At 41.0% G+C, this 16,958-nt stretch overlaps 1 protein-coding gene across 2 annotated transcripts in view; it reads left to right on the top strand.

Moving 5' to 3' along the window:
- Positions 1 to 14,098: 14,098 nt before the first annotated feature.
- Positions 14,099 to 16,958, top strand: part of INPP4B (inositol polyphosphate-4-phosphatase type II B) — a 311,298-nt gene continuing 308,438 nt past the window's right edge. For both annotated transcript variants that reach the window (XM_057419376.1, XM_057419368.1), the window contains exon 1: positions 14,099 to 14,626. The gene's annotated coding sequence lies outside the window, so the exon portion shown is untranslated. The remainder of the gene's footprint in view (positions 14,627 to 16,958) is intronic.

The following is a 16,958-nucleotide window of genomic DNA, read 5'->3' as shown; positions in this document are numbered from 1 at the left end:
CAAAATGCAGAGCTGTGTCCTGTATGTGGTCATTGCTTCTCTGTACTGTGCCACCGACTTCCTGCACATCCGGGGAGGATGAGCAAGGTGAGGCATTAGCCTGGCAAAGGATGGCAAAGGATAGCCTGCTTGTGCTACAATTTCATCTCCAAAGAAAAGGTTGAACAAACTGGTCTTTTATGTGATTTTGACTAGGCATGGTGAAGTTACAGAATCATAGAGCCATAGAATGGTTTGGGTTGGAAGGACCTTAAATCTCAGCTAGTTCAAACTCCCCTGCCATGGGCAGGGACACCTTCCACTAGACCAGGTTGCTCAAAGCCCCATCCAACCTGGCCTTGAACAATTCCAGGGAAGGGGCAGCCACAATTTTTCTGGGAAATCTGTTCCAGCATCTCACCACCCTCACAGTAAAGAACTTCCTTGTATCTAGCATTACATACTGGTAAGTTTTTAGCTGAAGAGCAAATAAATGAATTACTTCATAGCAAACTTACCTTGCTTATTTGTATGGGACCAGGAAGGAACAGAGATGTTAGAGGAAAATGATTTGCCTAATTTTTATGTTAAAGAGACAAAAATATATTTGCATATGGCTACCTCTTCAAATGATGGTCAGCAAGGTAGTGGTAAAATGAACTGTTGCCCATACTTGAAATCTGTTTTTTTGTGGTAAGGCCCACAGGACTGGGTAATTCCTACTTGCCAAATTAGAGTAGGGCTCTCTCTGTTGACTTGCATTTTTCCTGGACTATACAACTCCATGTAGTTATATGTTTGTTTTTTTTCTATATTCATAATATGTAACAGTAGCTCAAATCAAACAAAATGCATCAAAGTTTACACTGTTTAAGTGATAATAATCAACCAAAAATGGTCTGTTTACTGCTGGTCTGCTTAGTGCCTTTAATTGAGTATATTCTTCAAGATTGTTTTATTTCTTAATTACATAAAAGTAACTTCATTTCTAAAGAAATTAAATAAAATTCCCTTAGAAATTGCTCTAACAAAACATTTATTCCTACTAAAAAGTTATCCCTATGTGATTTTTGACTTCTATTATACAACACAATTCTCTGTTAAACTGTACAGAATGTATAAAAGTAATACCCCAGGGAAGTTTTTAATAGTTTATTATTCAGTGGACCTTTTCCATAAAATGCTTTGGTTTGTATGCGCTTCCTCTCACCTCTCCTCTTCTTGATTGTTCTGCCTACTCCAATATCTCTTCACCATTCTAATAAATGACAGCCATGTCAAAAAGCCAGATAAATCAATGAAATCATCGATTTAGAGAGGAATGAAAAATGGTGCTGTAGAAATGCGCCTAAACAAGAGGCAGTGAAGGCTTGACTCAGTTATTGTGAAGAGAAGAGCAACTTTTTGGAGGTAGATCTTAATCTGTTAACCAGAATGATCTCTGTATAATGGCCTTATTTTCTTATGTTCCTATTCCTCCTTGTGTTGGCTCCTATGCTGAAACTGTTATTGTGGCAATAACAGACATTTATGCTGTTTACGTTATCATCCTAATGTGTGACATGATTAGCTTGCTTACAACATGACAATATTACAATATTGTTTATGGCAACTACTGTCTGGGAAAGCGTAGAGAAGGGAGGGACACGCCATACTGCATTACAGCTCACACTGGAGCTGAACAAGCTGCTGTGTTCCTCCTTCATGGGGAACAAAGATCAGTTCCTTCCTATTTCAGCTTGCATCTCTCTGAGCTTCTTTTTGGATTTTGTTTAAAGATCCAGCGAGAAGAAAATAAGAACAGGTCAAGTGGCCTATATAATTATTGCATTTCATCTTAACATGGTAAATTCTGCATGCTTGAATGTGAAGCAGTAAGTATACCCAGGCTGAACATTTTGATAGAATCACATTACACAGTGATGCAGTGAAACCAGGGCAGGTTCCATGTTATTTCATGTTTTTGAAAGGAATTACAGACATTTCTTGCAGCCATCATGCTATCATTTTATATGGGCCAAAATTGGGCCATAACCAAAGGTAGCATTTCTGCTCAGTTATGGGTATTTTAAATCCCTGCCAATATTTCTGAATATCCACAAATATAATTAAATACATATTTCAGTCCAGCCACCAGGCGCAGGAGATGACATCTGGGGTTTGGGTTTGTTTTTTTTCCTAAATCCTCATAAAAAAAAAAAAAAAGTAAAATAAAAATGTAAAATAAGAACTGTCTTTCTTTACAAACCAATCTTGCTTTAACACTGCATATCAGAGATTTCAGACTATTACTTTGTCTGCAGATGGTTTGTTTTTCTTTCATTTTTAGGAGTTTTGCTTGATCAGTAAATAAAGGAACTTCAGAAATGTTCTTTTTTGGTTGAAATGTACTCATACAGATTTGATTGCCTGCATGTAGCGCACCACAGAATGCAATAGATATTTTTCATCTGCATACTACCTGATCTCACAGCCTGGAAAATGTCAGGTGAGAAAAATGCTGGATTCCATGTACCCAATCAGCCAATACAGGTTTATTTTAAAGAAACATTTTGGTATATTTCCTGACATTTTAGCCATTATATTATTACACTGTTCCCTTTGTTAAGAACGCTGTAGAGGCATGTGGATTGAGACTTGTTTACCACTCTTCTATACACCATTTCTTCTGGAAATCCTAAAGTAAGGGGAATAAATGTTTCACTGCTGATCAGAGTAGATTACATCTGTGCTGAAAAGCATAAACTTGGTACCTAAATCAACACTACTCCATTTTGATAGTATTTCATGTTATGATAGCTCTTTGTTTTCTCTTTTCTAACAAACATATTTACAGAAATAGTACTTGGAGATTTAAAGCATCCCATTACATTTTACATGAAGTGCAGTAACTATCACAGCACAGTAACTATCAGCCTATAGTCTGAGGGAGAAATTCCTTGATAAAACCATGGTCATTGGTTTAATCTTCCATCTCCTTTATTTATAACAAGTTTTGTCACAAGAAAAACATCATGCACCAGAATACATCTGGCAAGAAAGTGAAGATGCTGTTGCCAGTAGCTGTTGAGGTAATAAATGTCATGCTAAATGAAGGACTGCAACACCTTGAAGAGCATCAGATTTTATTGTGCTTCTCAGTCCTTGCTCAGATTTTGTCTGGGTTATCTCTGTAGTCATACCACTTTCCCATATTTTGAGATGATTGTCTTAATGTCAGTTATACAAAGAAGAGTTTCAATGTACAAGAAAAATAAGCATATGAACAGTGAATGGCAAGAAGCCCTGACATTCTTCTATCTTCTGTCACAAAATCCGTTGTCATACCTCAGCTCCCCTTGCTTTCCAAGATTTAATATGAAAATGAGTATGAAAATAAATCAATTTCTGAAGGTGTAATCAAGAGAGGTGGCATTCAGCAGTTTCTTCAGAAAGTAAAGTGGTAGTGGAAGCACTTGATAGACTCAAGCTCTTGCAGACTCATTACTAATAGCAATTTCACAGGTTTCCTGTTCTACCCTGCCATCCAATTCTCCCCTCTAATTGTGAAATGCTTGTTTATTCTCCATGTTTTAACCCCTGCCCTCATTAAGGCGAGGAAAATGAACTGCTAACTTAGAAGTAGTGCTGTGATATTAACATTATGCAGTTTATATGTTTCCCCTCTAGCCAGTTTCACGTGCAGGCTAATTTTGTCTTCAAGCCACAAGGGGCATATGTTCACCCTGTCTTTTGCAGGCAAGTTGGAGCTCATTCTGCATGCCCTCTGAGCAAGGCACAGGTGAACCAGCTCTGACTCGAGGACTCTGTTTAATATATAGCCATTACTTCTTACATCCAATAAATGTTTGGGAAAAACTCCTCTGTGGGGATTATTTTCACCTGAAGGAGAATTTGTCTCAAAAAATGTTACATACAAACCCAGAATTCCACAGTTCACACACAATTTTATTTACTATTGTTTCTTCTCTTTCTTTTTTTTTTCTTCATTTAAAGTAAATTGCAAACAACCTCCTCATGCAGACCACTATTTGCACACGAAAGACAGGAAAAGTAAAACATACGTCTTTTCTGGAATGAGATTTTCAAGAAGTCTTAAAGAAAATCAGTATTTGCCCCAGTATACATTGCAGTAGGAATGCAACATTTCTACAAGAACTTGAATTTCTTCCCACAGAAGAAGGCAAAGCTTGCTAGACAGTGACCCTGTGGAAGCCAGAATTTGCTTCCCCTCTTCTCATCTCACTTTGTGTTCTCCACAAAACGTTTTGAGGTTGATTTGAAAGATTACTGTCTCTCCACAAAACAGCCCCTGTGCCATGTACAGCACAGGCTTTTCTCCTCCTTTGTCCCCAACATCCTAGCAACATCAAACCCTCTAATGGTGGCTGCTCATACAAGCTCTGAGTAATGCTAGGGAAAAGACAAGGTAGCCACAACGCCTGTCATTATACAGTCTGAAGGTGGAGAAGCCGTGCAGTGTGGCTGCAGCGTTTGCCTCTGACTTGCTGTACACCTCCATCCTTCCCTTTCAGCTCATTTCTCACTCCCTCCCCAACCACAGCAGAATTAAGCTACTTGGGTCACGTTTCCTGAGGTTCTGCTGTTTAATTTTAACAAGAAACATTAAAGGTGCAAGATAAATACTACCTGTGATTGGCTGGCAGGCAGTTACATGTTCATCTCTCACAGAGTAGCTGAATCCTGTTCTTAGATGCTGCAGCTTCAGAACAGTTCAGCTGGATCCAAAAGAATTTATTTGCATGTGTTGCAGGGAAAAAAAAAGTGAACAGACTCTGACCCAATGTCTAAAATACAGATAACTTAATACTTCTGTAAGAAGCTGTATTTTCTATTTCTTTTTTTTTGCTTGACTTACAAGCAATGTATGTGTACACCAGTTTATCTTACTTTTACTCCCTAAAAATAACAGAGGGGAAGTGGTTACAGTGTTTACATATTAGCACCATCTACACTTGTTAAAATATTCTTCCGGGAGCATGTATGTTTATAACTCTAAAGTTAATTTCTACTTAGCAACTAATGTTAGTTAACTAATAAAAGAGACAAAAAATTAAAGGATGAATGGAAACATTATATTGTAATGGAGTTATACTTTGACTGTGAAAGTAAGTTTCCTTTTAATAAGTAGTCTTTACAAAAATAGTGGTGGTCACCTAGATTAATTAACCTTGAAATAGCTGCAATATTACTTACTCTTAATACATTTATCTATAGGCAGTTAACCAAGCAAATTAACACTCTGGAGTTACTGTTACATACCTACCAAATATATATATTTTTTGAAGACGAACAAGAAAATATGTTTCTCTCTTACAAGATGTGCTGTATCTCTATAGCTATCTGCTCTACGTGGTTCTGCTCCAGAACACAGAAACCTTTATTTTTTTGTGATAGCATCAAGATATTAGAACATTTGCAGACAAATACATAAAGCATGGAGCTAAATATTCTTACTGTGGAGCTGCAGAAAGAGGTCCTAAAGCTTCATGATCTTAAGGTCCCTTCCAACCCTAACCATTCTACGATTCTGTGATTCATGAGAGTAACTTCAGGGGAATATTTGCATGCATGAAGATGACCTAGATAAAAGTCAGGAAGGAGCAGGGGACAGTTCTTGAAACTAATCTACTGCTAAACACAGAAGCTGAGAGTTGTTAATTCTTGATAAAAATGGACTTGACTTCTCATATGACCTGACATATGACTTAAATTATTTTAAATATGTTCCTCTTAAAATGAATAATAATACTTTGCTCTCCTGTAGTGTCTGTTGGTGGAGGATTTTAAATTGTGCTTAATGCCTCAATTAATTAAAGTTCTAGACATGGAGAGTGAAGCAGGCAATAGTCTGAGAAAGACTCAAAGAAAATATGGTTCCTTCCTAAGCTTTGCGAGCCTTTTTAGGCCAACAATTTCATACGATTTTACTTTCTCCCAAGCACTTTGAGGCAATCTACTGCCATTTGACACACAAAGGAAAGGGTTTCCCATGATGTTTCCCAAAATTAATTCATTTTTCTTGGTCAAAACAAGGTTTTATACCCTGAATGGCAAACAGGTGCTGAAAGGCCAGCTATAGCTAGGGCCCAAAGCTAACAGTACCTGGTGAATTCTCCAAGGAAGATTATAGCTATTTTACAAGTGGGTCAGATCCATGCAAACCTAGCAAAACTCTAAAAACTCTGTAACAGATCAGTGACAAAGCTGGAACTAAATCTGACCATCCTCACTATCAATCACCTCGCATTAATTATTTCCATTTATTTAATTTAATTTGTAATGCAAGGCAGATACTTTTTCTGAACACAACAGAAAAAACAGACTTTGGCCAGCAGAATGTACAGCCAACTTGAAGCAGTGAACATCATTAACTCTTAGCCAGTCAATTCATGTTACGTACAAGTTTCTACAGGACAGACAGGGTCAAAATCCAAAATATATCAAAGATCAGCAGATGAAAAGTGAGGGACATAATCAGCTGGGAATATATCAAGCTCTCCAAAATATTCTTTGTATTACTGTTTTAAATTGCAGTACAGAGAAAAGAATACACCATTAAGTGGTGATGATTTTAGATTAAGCATTTACGTTTAGACAAGCTACAATATCATACACAGACAAGAGACTGCTATTTTTGAATGGCATCAAATTGTGAATTGAAGCACAGTGGGTAGGAAAATGCTGCAAAGGATTTTGAAAATGATTGCTCATCTGTGTAGTAAAATATATCCTTTTTAAAGTCCTGCTGTGACCAGTATAAAATGATCGGGGTGAGAGCCTGCAGGGGGTCTGCCGTTGTGTAGGAAACAGAAGAAAATTCATTGTCCAGCAAAGGCCTGGGTACATTACAGGTAAATGAATAAACCCAGACAAAATACTGATAGGAAGTTATCCTACAAGTAAAACTTCTCTGAAATCAAGGCAGCTGTGTTTTAAAGCATTAGTTGATTAGAACAAGACTAGCAAATTTCCAAGCAAGGGGTGTCTTGAGCTGTATTTTTCTGTCTTAAATTAGAGGAAAAGTGTGACAGCAGGAGCTCAGCAGAAGCTCAGCAAGAGCAAGAAGAGGTTTCCCCTTCAAGAGGCAAGATGTTGCTAATTAGCTGACTGGTAACATCTTAGCTCTGTGGCAGGTAGACAGGAGCTCCCTGCCGCTGGTATTCAGATGGGGCTGGAAGCCAGCCCCTCCTACAGATGTCTCCCCTGAGATGCTATACCTGCAACGGCCCACTATGTGCTATTCAAACCTGCTCACTTTCTGCCTTGAGCACTGGCAGTATCTTGTGAGTCCTTGATTTTGCCAGTTGGTATTTAATGTGGTTAATCTACTTTTGTCATTTATGACATTCCCTTTGAAGCATGTATGGACTTGCAGAAAGCACTCCCTCAATTATCAGATCCACCTGTCACACAGGCCTGGACTCCCATCCAGTGAAGAAGGAATGGTGAGTAAATGGTGTAAAATGTAGCTTCTCAAGATTATGTTTCTATTTGCATTCACACCTTATTCCTGAAGGTTCTTTCCAAGCTCTAGAAACCTACTTTTATATGGAAGAGAGTACTTTTTTCTTTACTTTCCAAGTGTTAAGTTTTCATACAAGTGTGGTATCTTGTTGAGCTACTCTTGCTATGAATTTGCAGACTATGCATCAGAGGATATATGTATGCAGCTGTAAAAGGAAATAGATTTTAAATGAGAATGGAATCACATAATCATTTTATGAAGATGCCAATGATAAGGTATCCTATCATCTTGCTACTTCAATCTGGCAGGCATTTGTGGATTTTCAGTATTTTAGATGTTGCTCATCTTCAACCAGCTGCCACGAATGGAGCTAAAATCTATTTCAAAGGAGAGTGTGAACTACTGTGTGAAATGCTCCACCAGAAGCACTGAAAAGCTGTAAGGGCTTGGTTTTCTGTTGCATCAAACCTTTTAATTTTTACCATGCAAAGTAAAAAACAAATAAATGCCATCATAATTTGAGAGAAAGTTATCTTCAATAAAATACTACACAAGTAATTACACCAGTGGAGGGCAATGCAAATATGAACGCAGCTGCTCTGTGCCAATTTGTCCCTTTGGAAAATGAGAGAATTGGGAACAGCTGGCCATTGCCAGGGATACTCTTTTTGTAGGCATGGCCCAGAGGACAGTTTTCTCTCTGAATGGTGAGACAAAGGGAATATGGGATTAAATTTGGGACAAACACAGGTTTTCCTGAGTTTTTGGCAGAGTTTTAAAGGGAGCAGATAATTAAAATTCTTTTTGTAAGAAGGGAATGGTTATAGTTCTAATTCATGAGAATAAAACTAGAAGTCTAAACTCTAATTTGTAGGGGTTGTTGTGGTGGAATGAAAAGTGGCATGAAACTTCACTTAAAGCCACAGGAGTAGGGTTGGGGTTTGGCTTTGGGAGCTAAGGAGGAAGTTAAGAAATTTTCTTGATAGATTTTTTTTTTTCCCTCTGATGGACATCAGCTCAATGCTTTAAAATAGGTCTGTTCTGGCATTGTACAAACCTTCCTTGAAATTTAGCCTACGTTAGGAACATGAAGAAAGCAATGGCGAAATCTTGTCAGCACGTAAAGAATCATGTATTGCTTCTATTTCAGCTTGTCTGATGACTTTATTGTTTCAGACAGTAAACTAACTGCTGGCTTGGCCTTTCACCTTCTGTCCCACACAAGTATTGCTGAAAGATATTGAAGTATTTTTGCCTTCTGAGATAAAACAGAGCAGTGTGATTTTTTGGCAGAGGTTAAGCATTCAACATCCAATAACAGGGCACTTGGCCTGAAAGATGGCATACAATACTAGTAGACCTAATAAAAACTATGGTTTCTGTCCCATAAGTAGGTAGTAAAAAGGTCCCTAAAGTCTACAGAGTTTGTACTAATGGAACTGGACTAATAATTTAATCCCTTATCTTGATTCTTTAAAGCCTTGCTTACTGCATAGTCATTTATGTTAGTGCAAAATGACCACAAAATGAAAGTAAAACTCCTTTTTTTTTTTTTTCTTCTTTTGGCTGCAGCCCCACAGTCTTTAGTACAAGATCTGCATGTGTCTGTCTGGCCTGGCAAATATGAACCAGCATAGGCCTGGGCACATAACTGCATTATCGTCAAAGTGGCCAGAACACATGATGCAGTGGATAAGCTTTAAAAGAGACTACCTGACACAGAGGCAATAAAGTCATTCCAGTACCATGCTTTGAACAGCAGAGTAGAATTACATTATTCAGCATTGTGTGTCATATAAATACGATATTTCCAAGGTCATATTAGTGATAAAATCATGTTCGAGGCCTTCGGAACTCTGTTTGTTGTTCTTTGGTTTGATACAAAATTTTGCACAGCAATAAATAACAAAAAAAGAGAGCATTAATAGTGTAATAGTGCTTTGTCTGGGATTTCTAAGACTGAGACTGACTTCTTCCTGACAGTGGGGCAAGAAGTGAAATGACTGTTCAGGTTGGCTTTGATGATAAATATTTGCATGATATATCCAATGTACAGAAAAACAATTGCGTTGGGTCAGTTTGTTACCATCATTCCCTACTCGTACAACAAACATAATAAATATTGCTAAAGTGTAAAGGAAGCAAATCTGTCTTTCAGCAGGAGGTGTGATATACTCAGGACGGGACTTAATTTTGGTTTGGGCTTTTTTTTTATGATCTGCACTACCACTTCATCTCATTTAGTACACAGTATGACACTATCTCTGCAGTGATTTTCTCCAGTGGTTCTGTATTGTTTTCCTTCACTGTCTTTTGATGGAAGGTTGTGTGATCATTTCAGATAACTGAGGAAGTGTTTTCCTTTGGCATTGCTTTCTTTGATATTTGATAGTATGATTTTTATCTCAATTTTAGTTTCACCTCCAATATATTAGCTATACAACTCTTCTGGTGAGTGTTGATCCTGAAACTTGTTTTATGTTAGCAGTGGAGCTACTCGTACATTTGATTATCCACACAGAACAACCTGTAAAGACCTTATTTTTTTCAGTAATGCATGGTTTTCATTCCCTTGCAGAACCAAGTTCACCATCTTCTTGCTTCTTTAGCAATAATTCTGTAGCTGCATTGTACTACGTATATTGGGTATAAATCATTATTAGATTAGCAGGGTAAATTTTTGCACACATTCATCATCTGTGTAAGTAAGTAACAAAGTGTGAGGCACCAAAAGCCAAACTGTAGTTCACGGTCAGTGATTCTGTTTGTTAAGAGCCTGCCATAGTTCACAGATTTCATTTTGTGTAGTAATCTACAGTGACACTGCTACGCAGGAAGCTGTACCAGTCAAGTTCAGTCCTACTTTGCTTAGATGTATTTTTGCTGATTTTCATTTGGTGCTTTAGTTTTTGAGTCAGTGTCAGAAGCACCCTTTGGCTTCAGGAAGGGTTGCTGGTTCCACCATGAAGAGGACAGTAGCTTTAAGAGGTGGGAGCCATCAGACACTGATATGGGAATGGTTTATGCTTTCATTAGGATGTAATTTTTGACTGCCTAGTACTTTGCAGTTAAAAAGTATATATAAAATTAGTATTCTTTGCTGTATTGCGGTTAACATGTGGAAGCAATGCAATTATGCTATGCAGTCATTCATACTAGCTATCCAGAGAACAAGCAGCCTTGGATTTTTACTCTAGTTTTTACCTTCAAAGATGTTTCAGTGCTCAGGAATATAGAATACTTTAGATCCTCTTCAGTCTTCCTTGGATACTGAGACTAAATTTAACTGCTCTGGCTGATACAGCCCTGCTTCCTAACAAGGTTAGCATGACAGACCCATATTGCATTTGGTGTACATTAACTTCTCTCTCTTGGTAAACTGTTACACAGAACACTGATTGAAGATAACACAAAAAGAGCTGCTTGAAAACAAACTGTTTCTATCCATCAAAATGTACTCTGAACAAAGGCCTATAGCAATAAAGATTTGCGTTTCCTCTTGCTTAGACCTTTGCCTTTCCGTGAAAGTTTAGTAAATTCTTGTCAATCCTGTTATTCCCTCCTGTGCAATGGCAGACTTCGATAGCTTGCTAGAGCTTCTCCAGCAGAGACAGTTTACTCCAGCTGCTGATAGGCCATTAAATCCTACTTTTTTTTTCTCATCCTGAAGTTCTTTAATTATTTGGTGCTCTCTTTGATCCCAGGCCTTGGTCTGGAAACAGTAAACCTTGCTAGCCAGATCCAATCTGGCTAGCAGAGCAAGGATATTCTCCAGTAGCTCCATGTGCTGTTCCCTTGGGAAGTCTTAAGTCTGTCTCAGATCAATTTCTTGTTTGCTCCTTCCCTCACTTACTTTCTTTGTGAATAAGAGATTCTTGATTTGACTCCGTGAAACAGAATCATATCAGAACAGGAAACTTAGTTATACCTAATATTTATAAGGTGGAATATAGGAGATCATACATATAGGAGTTGTGGAGATAGCAGAAAGGAAGATTTTGAAGAAAGAAGCACATTGATTTGGAAAATACCGAGAAATACCTTTAAGTAAGTAACAGGAAAAAAGACCCCCCAGTAGGTTCTTCATTTAAATTTTTCTCCTGCTGGTACAGTTATCTGCTAAAGACTGAGCTTCAAATGCTACTTTCTGTATACCAGGATGATATGAATAATCCAGTCAAGTACTTTGTCAGGTTGGTGTCTCTTCTTCTAATGGCTCAAGTCTGCATTGCTTTGTTGAGAATGCTTTTAGCTTGTCTTAAGCTTTCTGATACATTTATTCTGAAGCACAGGTATATGTACACTAAAATTTTCAAGCTTGAGTGGATGTAGTTAGACACCCTAAATCCACATCTAGGCACTTACGGAAATGTGACTTTCAGAGATAGGGACCACTGAAACACATTTGAAATCATTTTGAGCTCAGAATTTTTGAACATTAGAAGACATTTTTTCTGCTTAAGTGTAATTTCAAGCTCTGAAAATTTTGACTGTATGATGAAAGAGAGGTTTAGGCTATATATCCATTTCAAAACATTTCAGAGGGGATAAAACTGATTATCTTCCCCCCCCCCCCCCCCCCCCCATATTGACACATGGCAGGTTTCTGAACAGGCACTGTCCACTAACATCTTGCATCTTAACATCAGAGTAATTTAAAAATTAGCCTTTTTTCCTTCTTGGGCTCTGCAGTATGACTAGCTGTACAACAAGGCTTGCCCAAGGAATATCATATATCAAGACTATACTTTTTATAACTGCTCCTTGCATGTTCAGTGCTTTGTGTATTTAAGGTTTCATTACTGAAATAAATAAGCAGGCATTCTTATTACAATTCCTTGTGAATCTAACAGGACAGCAATTTGACAGACTGTCCTCAGTTCTGAACACATCTAAGAGATTTAGATTGCTTTCATTTGAAAAGTAACCACAGACCTACTCAGTGCTCAGTTCTTAAGGGAGTACAAAGAAAGAAGCAGCCTATGCTACTGAATTACGTGTAGTTAAGTTTTCAAGTTCTCTGCTCACGAGCCAGATTTTCATCAGTGGTGCTCTGAGCCTGCTGGTACCGATTCCTGTGCCAGCAGGATCTTTTCTACTGTGGTATACTGTGGAACATTAAAAACTGAACAAGAAGGAAGATTATGAAGAAATTCTTGTTGTGAGAAGCAAAATATTGTTTGTGGAAGATATTCAAAAGACTAATCTCTGAATTTAAAAGGCAGTTTCACTTTGTTACAATGGTTTGTTCAGAATAAGCCTAAAACTGCAAACATTAATGCATGAGTAGCTTTACATATGTTTGGTTTTGTTTTTTTTTAACATCAAGCTAGGTTTTTGTGTATTACTTCTTATGTTTAAGTGTTTGGACATGGCCAAATTTCTCTCTCTTGTGCATCAGAAGTTTTCCTTTAAATTTTTATGTAGCTTATAATGCAAGTATTTGGTTAGCTCCCCTCTGCTCACAAGTTTTTCTCTCTGTAACTTCAAGGTCTTGAAACTAAGTCAGTCTTGCCTTGCACATACCATTGTCAGCCTTTGTCCTGGTACCGTGTAGATGACTGCAGCTACTACAACGTAGAAAACCCTAAAATCCAGCCCTGTAACAAATGATACTTAGTAAGTTAAGGTAGCTATCTAATCTGCATTAACTTCAGTTGGTTTGTGTATGATGGCATAGGAGTTACTTACGCAGCTCAAATCCCAGATGGTGTCCTGCTATACTATAATGTTCAAGCAGTCTTAATAGGATTAACTGAAGTTTGAAATACCATAATTCATCCAACTACATTAAAAAAAAAAGGATTTTATAGAGATTATTATCAAGTGAGTAAGATGCTTTAGAAATTACTTTTATTAATTCCTCTGATGCCTTGCACACCAAACCAGTTTTCAGATGACAGCCCATGTGGCATGTACTAGCTGAGCTTTGTGCAAGCCAAAGAGGTCAGCTTGGCCATCAGGGTCACCTGAGGGCGTTCTTCGTGAGGAATCACAGAATAGTTTGGGTTGGAAAGGACCTTCAGTATCGGACTGATCACGCAAAGCCCAGCATCGCCTAGATGCAGTAATTCTTTCTGGAGGAGCAACGCACAAAAAGTGCCCCCTCACCTTGCCTCAAGGGCGGCCACTGGTGCCCCTACAAAGCTGGAATGAGGGGGCTGCGGCTCCCTGCGGACCAAGGGCCGGGTTTACTTAGCCATTAGCAGTTTGTTGATCGGGGTCGCCGGTCGGAGGCTGGGTGAAGCCCTCCCACCTTCAACGCTGGCAGGAAGAGGGTTCCCTCACCGCCCACTCCCAAACTTTTGAAGCTCACAGGAAGCCAGCCCAGCGGCTCCCAGAAGCCATTCGCTTGCCCCCTAGGGAGCCCTAGCGCTGCAGCGCTAAGACGGGGAATAACCAGCGTTTTCCCCTGGCTCTGTACTGTGTTCACCTGGGTGACCGTGACTTGGAGAGCACCTCCAGCCCTGGGAGGAAGTGCCGGTGAGAAGCTCGTTAGTTCGGTAGAGTGCTGGCGCACGGTTCATCGGGAGGGACCCCCGCCTCGTACAGCCGTCACCTCGGGCCGGCGGGCTCCCGCCACAACCTCTCGGCCCCTAGCGCTCGAGCGGCGGCCGCGGCGGCTGGGCTCCCTCTGGGCGGCAGGAGGTGAATGGCAAGCGGCGGCTTCTCCCTCCCACACCCCACTGTCGGTCTCGCCTCCTCCAGCAGCAGCAGTAGCGGGTCACCTCCGCGCGGCTGAGCCGAGCCGCGCCGCGCTGCACTGCCTGCCTGCCGGCCGCAGGGCTCAGAGAGAGGCCGAGACGGCTGCAGGCTCCTTTCCCCGCCGCGGGCTCAGGGGCGCTACCTGCGGGACCGCCGCCGGGCTGCGGGCACACTGGGAGGAGATTGACCCGAGGGCGGCGCCGGTAGCAGGAGCGCCTGTGCCCGCGGAGAGCGGCAGCCGCCACTCGCCCTCCCTGAGGCGGCAGGGAGTGGGACGGGCAGGCTTGGCGGTGGCTGCCGGGGCGCTCAGCCCTTCTTCTTCTGTCGCCGTTGCGCTGCTGGAGGCTCCAGACTATAAATAGCAGGCTCGGCAGGCACCTAGAGGCACACGCTCGCACCGGAGGAAAGTGCGGCGCCGGTCGCCCCGCCGGACGGGCGCACAGTCGCCAGCAGGTAACTGCCGCTCAGAGGAGGCGGGATGCGGGGCGCGTTCTGCCGGCGAGGGGTTTGTTTTCTCGTTTACCCGCTGGCGCGTCGGAAGAGGGTAAAAGCCGGGGATCGGTTCTCCCGAAGTCCCTCCCTTGCACTCCCTTGTCAAGTTTCTTGAGGTTTTAGCCTGCGAGGTGTGCGCAGCCCTTGGCAGAAAGCAAAGGCGCTCTCGTCCAGGGCTTCCGCCCTGCGAGCGCCGACCCGGCCGGGGGCGCGCTGACAGCGGCTGCCGCTCTCCTGTCTCCTGGGGCGGGCCCCGCGCCCCCTCACGGCCGGGGTTGAGGGAAGGGAGGCGGCCCTGCCGCACCGGGGACCCCCGCACGGCCCGCCGCCGCTCTGCGGGTATCACCGCGGGCGCGGGGGGACCGGCGCTGACGGGGTAACTTCCAGCTCGGCCTCGCGGGGCACGTCTCCTACTTTCTCTTGGCGACAGCGGCGTTGCCTGCCGGGGAGCCTCTGTGCCGCCTTGACCGCGGCGCCTGGCCGCCCCCCGCGGCCGTGCCTCCTCTGAAGGGGCGTTGTGGGGGGCTTGAGGACCCTCTTTGCCGCAGCTTTCTGTCACGTTTGAAAGTTGGAGTTACTTGGCTGATGAGGAGGGTAGCAGGCTCTGTAGGCGCCGTTGAGGGGTTAATTTGATGGAGTAATAGAGCTATAGGATCCCCATATTGCAGATAATAGCGTCTGCTGAAATGTGATGATAACCACAAGGAAGGTATTACATATAAACAAGTTGAGCAGAGTTGTAACTTGGAATCGTATCAGCCTGAGGAAGGGGTATAGGGGTGATATTTAATTCCTGAACTGTGATGAAGTGGAGCTCTATTTTCTTTTCCCCAAAACGACGTACAGATTTTGGAAGCAAGGATAGCAGAGCTGGTGCTATCTGCTTGCCTTGTCTCCGAAGCTAGCCCAGCGTCTTATTTGAAATAGAAATAATAGGATGAAGTCTCTGTGGAACAGTGTTTTCATTTGATGTGGAATTATGTTTCCATTTCTCTTCCTTAACAGAAATAAATTTACTTGTTTATTTACCCATTAATGATGTTTTAAAATAGATACTAATAGATGGCTATATATATGCCATTTAAATCTGGCTTTGAACCTCAACAAGACTAATTTTCAGTCTTCACTGGTTTACAGGCACTCTAAAAGATATCTACATGGCAAGAATGATGGGGAAAATGTTTCTTAGTCTGTATCAAAGCAAGAATTTATGTAAATAAGTAGCTACTAATGAAACGTCTTATATTCACATAAGTATTTATTTACAAGTGTGATAGCAGCCTTTAAAAGGCAGTGTTCCAGTAATTTGATATTTTTTAATGTTATTTTCATTTTTCTTGATCAAGTTTGAATTGGCTTTAAAGCCCTGTGGTATCTTAGTTTTCTTGTCCTGTGAACCTGTATATTGGATGAGGTTTGTGCATGTAAGTCCTCATTACTGTAACTATCCATGCAGGACTGAACGGTATTTACTTCACACATTCTGATAATTCCACTAAAATTAAGGGGCAAGTCACAAGATTAATATGAGCAGAAATTAGTCCTGTGAGATTTTTACATCCCTTATGACATTAGTGGGAACATGTGGCAGTGTTACTTACTTCAGGGCCCTATTTTTGCTTTTTTTGCCTCTGCTTTTTGACAGCTTTTATAGTGCTTAAAATAAAATTAAATCTTTCTTTAAAACAAAGCTTTTCTTTTACTGGCTCTCTTGGACTACTTAAAGTTTCAAGTTCCAGTTCTCCATGGGTTCCTCAAACCTTGCAAGTGCTGCTGATCTCTCATTTGCTCTGGTTTCTGTGGAGGGACTTAACCGTGAGACTGCCTTAGTTCTTTCTGATCAAAGAATTCTGTCTTCCTCAGGGTAGGGTATATCAGTTTGAGCAGGTATATCCACATGCCTCCTACAGATCTTCCTCCATTATGACTGTCTCCTTATCTGCTGATCTGACCTGAAGATTTCACAACATTAGGTAAAGGTTTTGCGAATCAAAATGCATGATTTATGCTGTGCTTAGTACCTGGATGCTTACTGTACTGCAAGAAGACAAAAAATCAAAACCAACCCCCCAAAAAAGCAGCTATAGAAGGTCTGCCTGGAGCACCGAAGTCAGCCGTGGAGCATACTGCTGCTAGTTGACAGTCAAGAATGGAGGCTGCAAGATAGTCTGCAGATGAAGTAATTGTTCAAATAGGCCTAGGCCTAAATTCACTACGAATTTTGAAGAAAAGTAGTTAGATTGATATGTCTGCTGAATTATTTAGCTTGTTGCAGATATGACTTTGGCAGTGA

The sequence above is a fragment of the Pezoporus wallicus genome, unplaced genomic scaffold (genome assembly GCF_028554395.1).
Source record: "Pezoporus wallicus isolate ANWC-B61680 ecotype Strahan unplaced genomic scaffold, APGP_CSIRO_Pwel_v1 contig_6597, whole genome shotgun sequence".
NCBI lineage: Eukaryota > Metazoa > Chordata > Aves > Psittaciformes > Psittacidae > Pezoporus > Pezoporus wallicus.
This window is presented reverse-complemented; position numbering and strand designations above follow the sequence as displayed.